Consider the following 11485-nt stretch of genomic DNA (forward strand, 5'->3'; position numbering starts at 1 on the left):
AGTCAACGGGAGTGTGTGCACAGCCCAAATGTGCTCATTGGTCACAAATTGCGGAGCGGGAAAGAGGCACACTGGGTGATGGAATGGAGTATCCTGGAGAAGATGGAACAGTAAACAGTGCTGCAATATTTTGTTGCAGATCCCACTTGTTAACAAGTATTAATTTTTAAACTATTCTTCTGATAATGAGGGATTCAAATACACTGAAACAATGTCGCATTTGTAGGAAGTTCCACAAAAATCTACCTTTTATTTCCACTTCACAAAGGCTACTTTGGATAAGAAGAGAACTAGTTTCCTCCCAAATGGTCGCATTTAAATGAAAAACAGCTTCAGGAGGGCACACTTCTGAGCAATGAGGGAGGAGTAGGGGTTGTTTGTGTCAGTGTGTGCTGCTCATGTTGTTTGCCCCCAAGTATTCCTGTTAGCTGTTTCATTCAGCCTATTTATAACATATCATCTAAGGGTGAAAACCAGAACTTCCTCCAGCAACTTGTCCCAGTTCCCAGGTATTCTTATGGGTAGGAAATCTTGTCTTCCTTTAATTTAAGCCCATCTTTGCTTTGCCCTCAGTGTTGACAAAAAACAATTAGTGGTTGTGCTTCAGACTGCAGCAGCCTGTACTACTGGAAAAGTTAACTCCTTTCCCAGATGGTGGGACACTACCTGCCCCTTCTGAATTTTCCAGCTGCTTTTGCATTCCAAACAATTACTGCGCTTGGTTGTCCTCCTCTGAACCCATATACCTTGAATGGTAGTATCAAAAAGTGCAAGCAGGATTATTATTCTGTTTTTCTTTTCTTTTTTTTTACTCACAGAGCTTAATTCATGTTATGATATGAGAGGTGGCATATTGAGAAGGGGTGGTTTGTTAATTTATTTAGCTGTACAAACTACTGTGAGTATATATGTATGTTTCTTCTGACCTAAAGAGCAGGTTTTCCCTGGGGAAAGAGTGGGCCAAGGGGGAAATGGCTCGAACCTGCGCCTAGAAAGTGCGGGTCAAGCGGAAAACCGCTTGAACCCATGCTTTCTAAGCATGAGACAAGTGCAAGAGTGGACAAGCCCTGAATCAGACCATTGATCTCCCATGAAGCCCAGTTTGCACCAACTAATAGGTGCTCTGGAGGATCTCAGGCAGGGATCTTTCCCAGCCCGAGATCCATTTAGCTGGAGGTGTCAGGGACTGAACCTGGGACTTTGAGCGTGAAAAGCCTGTGCTCAGCTGCTGATCTATGCCCCCTTCCATCAACCTCAGCAGAATGAAGCGAGCGCATAATGGTAAATGCACGAGTCGAGAATGGCACGAGGGCACTGAGAGACAAACTATGTGTAAGTGACACAGGATACCACTTCACAAAACCACTAGGTGGAAAGCAACTCTGTGCAAGATGTAGCATGCGACCCACCTGCCGATCATCACACATGAAAACTGCACAGGTGTGTTCATGGTATGTACATTCAGTGTGAAGTCACAGGCAATCATGGCAGCAAACTTTGCCCATGCATGATACATGAAGCTCTACTCTAGTAACTTCTGCACTTCAGTGCTTTCCCTCTGAGAATGGGGCATAGTATTTAAATGTGCCTAATAAATAAGTAATTGCTTTGAAGCACCATTACCTTGGTTACACTAACTCTCTTTGGATTTGCGCCAAATCTTGCATCCGTATATAATAGTTCTCTATTGTTAAGGTACCCCGTCATTAAGATCAGGAGATCAGTAGAACATCAGCTTCTTAAAAAAAATGAAAAAAAATTAAACACCGCCAACATTTATTGCACTTTATAAAACAGCCAACCTTCACCTTTGATTTATAAGGCTGCCCATGGACTCTGCACCACCACCATAAAATCTCAATATCCTTATCAGTCCTGCTCGAATAAAGTTCATACCTGGAGTGAGCAGTTTTATGTTCACTCTGTCGGTATATTGAGGTTGGTTCAAAAGAGGATACGAATGACAACTTGGGTGATAAGGTAGTCTCATCTGTACCCAATTTGCAACCAAAATGCTTGCACCTTTGCAAGTTAGGTTATGCTATGGTTTATCTGGCCCAAAGGGTCCCCAAACCAGGAAACAACATACGAACACAACAGAAAGACACAATAAAAAATGCAATAAATACATGGGAAGTTAAACAATGTAAAATAGCAAAATCACAAAACACACTGCTTTTGTGTTGATGAGCTGCTTCTATGCTCTCATCACCATCACAGACAGAGCTCCCCCAGCATTGCACTTGGAAGGCAGGTTAACTCACATCCCCACCAATCTCTCACCTAGGAGCAAGCCCACCTGCAGCCAATAGCCCATAGAGCAGCCTTTCTCAACCTTGGGTCCCCAGATGTTTTTGGCCTACAACTCCCATCATCCCTAGGTAGCAGGACCAGTGGTCAGGGACATAGCTGTCAACTTTCCCCATTTTTAAAAAAGGGAAATTCCCTTATTCCAAATAGGATTCCTTGCAAGAAAAGGGGAAAGTTGACAGCTATAGTCAGGGATGATGGGAGTTGTAGGCCAAAAACATCTGGGGACCCAAGGTTGAGAAACACTGCCCTAGAGGATAGCCCTTGCCTTTGTCACACCCTCGGTCATTCCTTTGGGGTTGCCCCACCAAGGCTGGCCTACCACCAGCAGCAACCAACCACCAATAGCAGCACCCAAATAAATAGGGTTTTCTCCTTGGAAACCAGCTACAGCTGTGGCAACATTCTTTCCTCTTCACAGGAAGCCCTAGTTGGTCACCCTTTCCTACTCCCACCAGCTGCTGTTCTCCAGATGCAGCAAGAATTAGCTATGCTACTGCTATCTGCCTCCTCTCACAGCTGAATTGCACCAAATCTTTAAAAGTTGAAGATACTTATGAACCAATGTGGACCCTGTGACCACAACCTGAGGCCCTTCTTTGGGTGCCTCCTCCACAATAGTTCCAGAGGGTGGCCTTTTCTGTGGTGGCTCCTCGTTTGCAGAATGCACTCACCCCAAGCAGGTTTGCTTGGCACCTTCATCACATATCTTTAGGTGCCAGGCGAAAACAGTTCTCTTCAACCAGGCATTTGACTGATTAACATCCTATGGCCTTTTAAATGTGTCTGTGGGAGGGGATGTTATTGTTTTGTTTTGTTTTTGTTTTTGTTTCATTACGTATTTTGTGGTTTCATTTTGTGTTTTTAATGTTGTGAGTCACCCTGTGATCTTCAGATGAAGGGTAGTATACAAATTTAAATAGTAGTAGTAGTAGTAATTAATAATACTTTGCAGACTAATGTGACACAAGCCCAGTACAAGGCATGAGCTGGTGCAACTTTACAGGCATGCCACAGTACACATGCAGAGGTAAAGGTAAAAAAAGGTAAATGACTGCTGAACCGTTAAGTCCAGTCAAAGGCGACTATGAGGTGTGGCGCTCGTCTCGCTTCAGGCCAAGGGAGCCGACATTTGTCCACAGACAGCTTTCCGGGTCATGGGGCCGGCATGACTAAGCCGTTTCGGCGCAATGGGGCAACGGGACTCCGTGACAGAAGCCAGAGCGCACGGAAACACCGTTTACCTTCCTGCCACAGCGGTACCTATTTATCTACTTGCACTGGTGTGCTTTTGAACTGCTAGGTTGGCAGAAGCTGTGACAGAGCAACGGAACACATGCAGAACCCTCACCTTCCTCCATAACACGGCTACCCACCTGTAACTTCCTCCATAAGACCCAGGAAGCAGGCAGCCATGACATACTGCTGAATCAGGCAGGATTGCATATGAAGCTGCATTATACCAAGTCAGATCATTGCTTCCATCTAGTTCAGTGGGGTCTACTTGAGAGGTGGAAGACTTTGCAGCACTCCAGATGTTGCTGGACTCCCAACTCCCACCATCCCTGACCTTTGGCCACTCTGGCTGAGGGCTGATGGGACCTGGAGCCCAACAACAGCTGGAAGACCACAGGTTCCTCATCCCTTGTTTACTCTGACTCATGACTGTACTCTAGGTTTCCTAGGTGGCAACCTTTCCCCGCCCCTTGCACTTCAGACCATGCGCTATGGTGCCTCCCACACCTTCCCCAGTCCTGCCATATGAGATCCCTTAATGGGAGATGTCAAGGGTGTCATGAGGACCTCGTGCATGCACAGCACATGCTTTACCACTGAACTATGATCTCTTCAGCTCCTAGCCAAGTTTGTGTCAAATGTCTACTGCCTGGGCCCAGGGCCAATCCTACCATTAGGCAGAATGATGAGAGTGCCACGGATGGCATATTCTGGGAGGCGGTGGCACCCCTCAGCTCTTCCTCCTGTGCTCATTTTCCTGTCTTCAAGGGCGAGATTTTGAGTGGTCTGGAACGGGGAGGTGGGAAAAGCCTTTCGTCTAGCCCCAGGTTAGGTCAGAGCCAAGGGAAAGGTGTGGGTTTTGTTGAGGCACGTAGAACAAGGATGGAGAACCAGATATTGCTAGACTTCATCTCCTGTCAACCCCTAGCCAGCATGGGCAGGAATGATGGGAGTTGGAATCCAGGAAGGCGCACTAACAATCTCCGCCAGGCCAGGGTGCTCACACTCTTAGCAACCCACAGTCACAGTGATCTCCAAGAGTCACAGAAGCCATGTGCATGTTTAGCAGGTTGCAGACAATGGGTGCCAGGGGCATCTAAATATTTGACAAGGGACTGGGATGGGGGCGGGGAGAAGTATTTCCTGCTCGAAGAAATGGAGTGACTGATGGGAAGTCAACAAAGATAAACATCCATTGGTGGGTGGATTTACCCCTGCTACTATTTTAACAAGTCGTTGTTTTTTTCCGTTCACAAATACAGTATCACCACTGTGGCAAATTGGCAGGGATGAAGAAAGAAATTTAATTGGGTTTGCATCTATAGGTGAACCTACCTAATTTGCATTTACTGAAACAATATGTGAACTCAAACACAGCCACACTTCAAAATTTGCACTTCTCCAAATTTTGCAGTGTAGTTCTCCAGCCAAGAAAGGCACACACCAGGGTAAACCGTGCATATATTAAAGAAAGGAACACACAACAATGAATTACATTGGGGGAATGGTTTTGCAAAAATGTGTATATTGTGCAAAGTTCCATTTAAAAAAATCACACTAGGAGAAACTCGCTCTAAAATGCTGATGAATTTTCATAAGGACTTTAAAAATAATTCAAACTGATGTGGAAATGTGGAGAATGGAACCTAAGACTGGAAAAATGAGAAACCAAGAAAAACTGAATTTGACATCTTTGCCCATTCCTACAAATTGGAGGTAGTATTGCTGTTATTGGGTGTAGTTTAGCTGGGGCCCCTAATTTGTAGAATACTTTGCTTCATCATCTTTTTAAGCCTGCATGAGGAGGCACTGTTGTTCCCACTGCATTCAGTGGAACCTAAAGGTGAAAATTAGTTAGTTGCAAAAATCTCCCCCCCTGCAACTGAGTTCGCTTCCAGACAACCTGTTTATTGAGCATTATATCCTGATTTGTTTACAGCAGGCATAAGGCAAACTCTGGCTTTCCAGATGTTTGGGACTACAATTCCCATTATCCCTGACCACTGGTCCTGTTAGCGAGGGATGATGTGAATTGTAGTCCCAAATATCTGGAGGGCCAGAGTTTGCCTATGCCTGGTTTACACTGAGATTAGAGGACTTTGGCTATTTACTGAGCATTTATTCTGATCTGTTTGCAGGGAGGTTAGGCAACATTATGTCAAGCAATGCTTTTATGTGCGTTTTACTGTCACTTTCCTTATTGCAAAAAGCCCAACCTTCTAGGGCAGTGGATTTGTTGCACAAGAGCTCCAAATCAGCTTTAATTGTACAACCTGATTTTGCTGGTTTATGGTTGAATCTCACCCAAATCAAGTGTCTGGAAGCACCCTGAGTTCATGGCAAAGGGCTCGTAAAAACAATTCAGATTTCTTCTCTACTTTCACTGGGCCACACCTGATCTTCCAACAGCAGAGGTGGGAAAGCACTCCTTTCTGTGTTCAGCTGGCAACATCTAGGGCTGGAGTATAAGGTTTGCCAGTGCTCAGCCCCAGAATCCCTTTTCAGTGCCAAAGCTGATTCCAGAAGTATGTGAATAAGTCTTGCACATTCTCCAATAGGCAAAGTTCCAGGGATATTGCTGCTTCAGTTTAAGGTTGGGGGGGGGATGAGAGAGCGCTGGAGACTTCTGGCATTTCTGTAATATTTGCCTCACGCACAAATATACAAGCAGAACACATGTGGAGACAAACATTATGATTACCGGTAGGTATGTCTTGACGGCAGAAGATCCACTACCCACATCAGATTCCAAGAGAGAAACTCTGCAACTCAACATGCCTCCAGCCAAATCACAGCATGCTCTCTCTTGTTCTCTCTCTTTCTAATCTGCAATCTGCAAACACATGCATATTTGTCCCCTCCCCTCAGGTGGAGGGGTATCACCTTCTCCAGTTGCCAGGGGACCCTGTGCAGTCCCCTGAACATCCTGGACTCTTAGTCATCTGCCTAAGAAATTAATATTCATCCAGCAGCCATGAAAATAATAAAAAGTGTCTCTGAGAACGTGCAGAGTGCTTTTACCACACACCCCCATGCAACTGCGGCCTGTAGCTATGCAATAAAAATTAAAGAGCAGAGTTTCAGGCAAGCTTGAACCTCAAACCCCCTCTTTGGGATAAATGAAACACAGTCCATTTCTAAGAGCTGGCCTGTGTGTCCCCACCCCCCAACATATACCTTTCCGCTTTCTCCTCCTCCTTTCTTTCTCTGCCAACTCTTGTTTTGTTTTTCTTTGAAACTTCCGTGTCCGCAAACAAAGAAGAAAATGTCTTTGTCTTGGCAATGACTCCCAAGAAGCATTGGAGATTGGGTAAAGGGTGGGGATTAGAATAAGTTTTTCAGCACATTTCCTCTCGAAATCAGAAACAAGACAGACTTTACATGGGGATTTCCTACAGACAGAAGCTGTCTCCCTGAAGGGGAGAGGGCTGCTTTTTGTAATAACACAGAGAGGATGCCTGCCCAGAAAACAAACAATGTTTCAAGGATGTAGATTTCCTATTTAACCAGCCAGTTGGGGGCCAGAGGTATCAGGCCCTGGTGTGCAAAGCCCTGAGAAAGCTGCAGAGTCTCCTACTTTGCAAGCAAGAATGAAGTTGGCCGGGAGGGAGCCATGCACTGTGAAGAAAATGCTAAGGCGGGTTCCTACTCACCCCCTGAACAGGGAGACGTCCCACAGCTCTGCAGTCGCACACCCAAGCCTTTCCTCCAACGTAGCCCAGGGTTAGATCCAAAAGAGCAAGGAGGCGACCCAACTCAGCAGGAGCTGTCCATGGTTTGTCTCTTCTTCTGCACCGTCCTGCTTGCCGCTCAGCAGTTTCTGACTGCCACACCTACTTCCTCCCCGCACTGCCTGACACCAAAGGATCTCCTCCTCCTCTTCTCAGATCACAGGGCTGCAAAGTCAACAGGGTTAATCATTATGTTGCTAGCGAAGTGCCCATCAGTTTGATGGATGGAAGGGGAGAGTGTGTGTGTGTGTTTAAGGAGGAGTGTGTGTGTGTGTGTAAGGAGAGATTTGCAAGGATCTCCTGCATATTTCATTTTTTTATTATAAATGATTTTTATTGTTTTAATCTATAACTACTACAGAAAATAAAATATAAATTCACACACATTCGTCTACTTTGGCAATCATAGCCGTGACTTCCCTCACTCCTTTCAAATGGCTTTCAAATTTCTATCTTAATTGTATACTTCTTAAATCTATCATTGCTTAAAATTCATATACATATTAGTCACTATAAAATTCATAATTACAATAATATTTCCACATTTATCTACAAAGCTTCTTGAAATCCTATAAACGTATTCAATTGAGAACCATTGCTCCTCAAATAGTTCGTAAATTTAAACCAGTCTTTGATGAATTTCTGTTCCCGCTGTTCTTGGATTCTTCCCGTCATTTTGTCCAATTCTGCATATTCCGTTAATTTTACTGCCCAATCTTCCTTTGTCGGTATTTCTTCTTGTTTCCACCTTTGTGCCAACAAAATTCTTGCCGCAGTCACTGCATATTGGAAAAGTTGGATCTCCTGCATATTTCAAAAGCCTGTGCACTCTGTGCCTATAGAGCAGTGTTTCCCAAACTTTGGTTCTCCAGCTGTTCTTGAACTACAGTTCCCATCATCTCTGACCACTGGTCTTGCTAGCTTGGGATAATGAGAGTTGTAGTCCAAAAAACAGCTGGAGACCCAAGTTTGGGAAACACTGCTATAGAGACACAGTGGACACTCATCCCACCAAGGCCTCTGTCACACTGCCGAGTGTGAGTGACTGAGAGCAGCTTTGGGCCTCTACACGGTTCTGAGTGCTTTACTTCTCCCTGCAGTGGAGAATGGCAGTCACTCACTTATATGAAAAGAAATAAAATGCCCTATAGTGGGGCTATGGCCCTCCACAGCCTCTCCATCCCTGATCTAGAGGACAGATGACCAACTGGTGACCCTTAAGCTAAGTCATAACGTTGTCTATCTTTTGGTAGTTCCACCACATTGTTTTTTTTAAAAAAGCTGGTTTTTATTAACACACAGTTTCACTTGAGAGGAAAATAAGTAATGAATTGCTGCACATATTCAATATATGTTTTGTAGTATTCCCAGTTTTGCACACAGAGAGAAGGACCTGCTTGAGTTGATCTTTTAGGAATTTCAGCATCCTCCATAACAAATGTTCTCCGTAGTAGTGAATCCAGACCCGGGCCTCCTCATGAGTCAGGGTGAGGCACCCACCTCACTTTGCGGGTGCTGCTAGGCAATGCAGGCACCAGCAGTGGGGTGGCAACGAGGAGGAGGCATGTTCCTGCATCACCTCAAGCGGCGCAACGGTGCGCACCACCCCTGAGTGAATCAGCTACTGCTAGTTCAGGGTGGTCGAACACACAGCAATCAGGGGTTTCAGGGCCACATGGCAATACACAGGGCACCCATAGGCAGAGCCACCACATGCCATTGGCACAGACTGGCATGCAATAGAAGAAAGGGGGTGGGGGAGACAAGGGAGGGAACCTGCACTTCGGGTATAGAGGATATAAGCTTAAAAAGGTAAAGGGACCCCTGACCATTAGGTCTAGTCGCGGACGACTCTGGGGTTGCAGCGCTCATCTCGCCCTATAGGCCGAGGGAGATGGCGTACAGCTTCTGGTTCATGTGGCCAGCATGACTAACCCACTTCTGGCGTACGGAAACGCCGTTTACCTTTCTGCCAGAGCAGTACCTATTTATCTACTTGCACTTTGACATGCTTTCAAACTGCTAGGTTGGCAGGAGCTTAAAGGTAAAGGGGCCCCTGACCATCAGGTCCAGTTGTGTCCGACTCTGGGGTTGCGGCACTCATCTTGCTCTATAGGCCTAGGGAGCCGGCGTTTGTCTGCATACAGCTTCCGGGTCATGTGGCCAGCATGACAAAGCCACATCTGGCGAACCAGAGCAGCACACGGAAACACCATTTACCTTCCCGCTGAAGCGGTCCCTATTTATCTACTTGCTCTTTGACGTGCTTTCGAACTGCTAGGTTGGCAGGAGCTGGGACCAAGCAACGGGAGCTCACCCCGTGGCAGGGATTCGAACCGCCGACCTTCTGATCAGCAAGCCCTAGACTCTGTGGTTTAACCCACAGCGCCACCTGGGTCCCTATTGGTAGGAGCTTACATTTTGCCAAAACTGAGTGTGCCTTCTTTGGATACCTGCTTTTGCAAGAACGTATTGTATTCAATAAACTCTTTGCTACTTCACCAATTTTGTACAGACTGTATTTGTTTATGGGTTTTGGGACCCACGTTTTATATCTCACATGGGGGTGGGGAAGCTGAGGTAAAAAGTGAAGGAAAAGGAGAGCATGACCTATAAATATAACTGTGTATAAATAGGGACGAAGGCTGAGGTTAGAAAGAAAAAGGGAACGAGTGACCCAAGAGATGTGGAGGCAAAAACAAGTGAAGCGGGAAATGCTGAGCTAAGAAGCCAAGGGGAGGAATGGGCTAAAAATGGGGTGGGGTTTGCAGCTGAGGGGAAATGGTGTGAGGGGACAGGCTGAGGTGAAGAAAAGAGTTTGAAAGAAGTGCAAGAGTGTAAAAATGGGAGATACTGTGAGCTGCGCCCCTCACTGATGCTGTATCACAACATCCTTGAGTCACTTAAGGGCAAATCTATAAAATTTCTGAAACAATATGAGAACTGAAACACGTCCGTCCTTTTAAATTCACGCTCATCCAAACTTTGTGACCAGTTCTGCAACCAACCAGCTTCTACACAAATGCATACATTAGGGGAAAATGTAATCTCAAATGCATATATATCAATGAAGAGAATGTATAGAAGTACAATATAAGCGGAGGAATTGCTTGCAAATATGTGTATGTTAGTCAAAACTGCATACAAAAATGTGTTTATTAGGGGAAATCACACTAAAAAGCCAGTGAATTTTCATGAGGTTTTTTTTTCCCCCTAGAAAAAAAGAAAGGAAAGGAAACAAGACAACAGATTGCTGCAGAAATGAGGAAAGCTGAATTTAAGACTGGAAAAATGAGAAACAGAGAGAAGTGGGATGGGCAGATCCTTCCATCCCTAAATGGGAGTGTGTTGGATGCAGAGTGTGTAAACAACCATGGTGTGTGCTTGGGCCTTGCCAGAGTCTTGTGACACCTAAAAAGCTAACAAATTGGTGGCAGTATGAGCTTTGTTGAACTGGTGTCCATCAGATGCACAACGTTGGCGGAGCTGCTGGTATACATGCATATGACAGGCCCTGCAGGGGTGGAGATTATAAACAGAAATCCTACAAGGTCTGAGGAAAAGAAATGCAGAAATGGCGGACACTGAGAGTGACCCTTCTTAACTGGCACCCTTCACAAAGCAGGGCAGGTGGTAGCACAAAGTTTCCTGGCTTTGTAGCAATTACCAGAGCGGTAGCCGTGTGTCAGGTCTCTTGCAGCAAACACAACAAAGAGTTTTGTTTACAGGTAGGTAGCCGTGTTGGTCTGCCATAGTCAAAACAAAATAAAATAAAAAATTCCTTCCAGTAGCACCTTAGAGACCAACTAAGTTAGTTCTTGGTATGAGCTTTCGTGTGCACACGAAAGCTCATACCAAGAACTAACTTAGTTGGTCTCTAAGGTGCTACTGGAAGGAATTTTTTATTTTAAAGAGTTTTGTGACACCATCAAGTCTTTAAGACATTATTTTGGCATTGGCAGCTAATTAACACACATGTGGAGAGAAGGAGAGAGAAACCAGCCCAAGATATTTGGGTAAAGAACTGCCTGAGGTAAATAACAAGATGGCGCCTCCCTCACCCCCACCATCCCAGGTACAAAAACTATCCAGACCAGCAATTGAATCTAATTGAATCTTTTGTTGGAGTTTACCATCTGCTGTATTATGTATCTTAGATTCAATAGGGTTGTTGTTTTTAAAAGGTTGTAAACTCTTTGTGTGGAAAC

General features: G+C 45.2%; 1 protein-coding gene across 2 annotated transcripts in view; it reads right to left on the minus strand.

Annotated features, from left to right (window-relative positions):
• LOC117040655 (unconventional myosin-Ia-like) overlaps positions 1–7314 on the minus strand; it is a 49906-nt gene extending 42592 nt beyond the window's left edge. For both annotated transcript variants that reach the window (XM_033138550.1, XM_033138549.1), the window contains exon 1: positions 7200–7314. The gene's annotated coding sequence lies outside the window, so the exon portion shown is untranslated. The remainder of the gene's footprint in view (positions 1–7199) is intronic.
• Between the last annotated feature and the right edge of the window lie 4171 nt (positions 7315–11485).

Source organism: Lacerta agilis, chromosome 2, assembly GCF_009819535.1.
Source record: "Lacerta agilis isolate rLacAgi1 chromosome 2, rLacAgi1.pri, whole genome shotgun sequence".
Taxonomy (NCBI): domain Eukaryota; kingdom Metazoa; phylum Chordata; class Lepidosauria; order Squamata; family Lacertidae; genus Lacerta; species Lacerta agilis.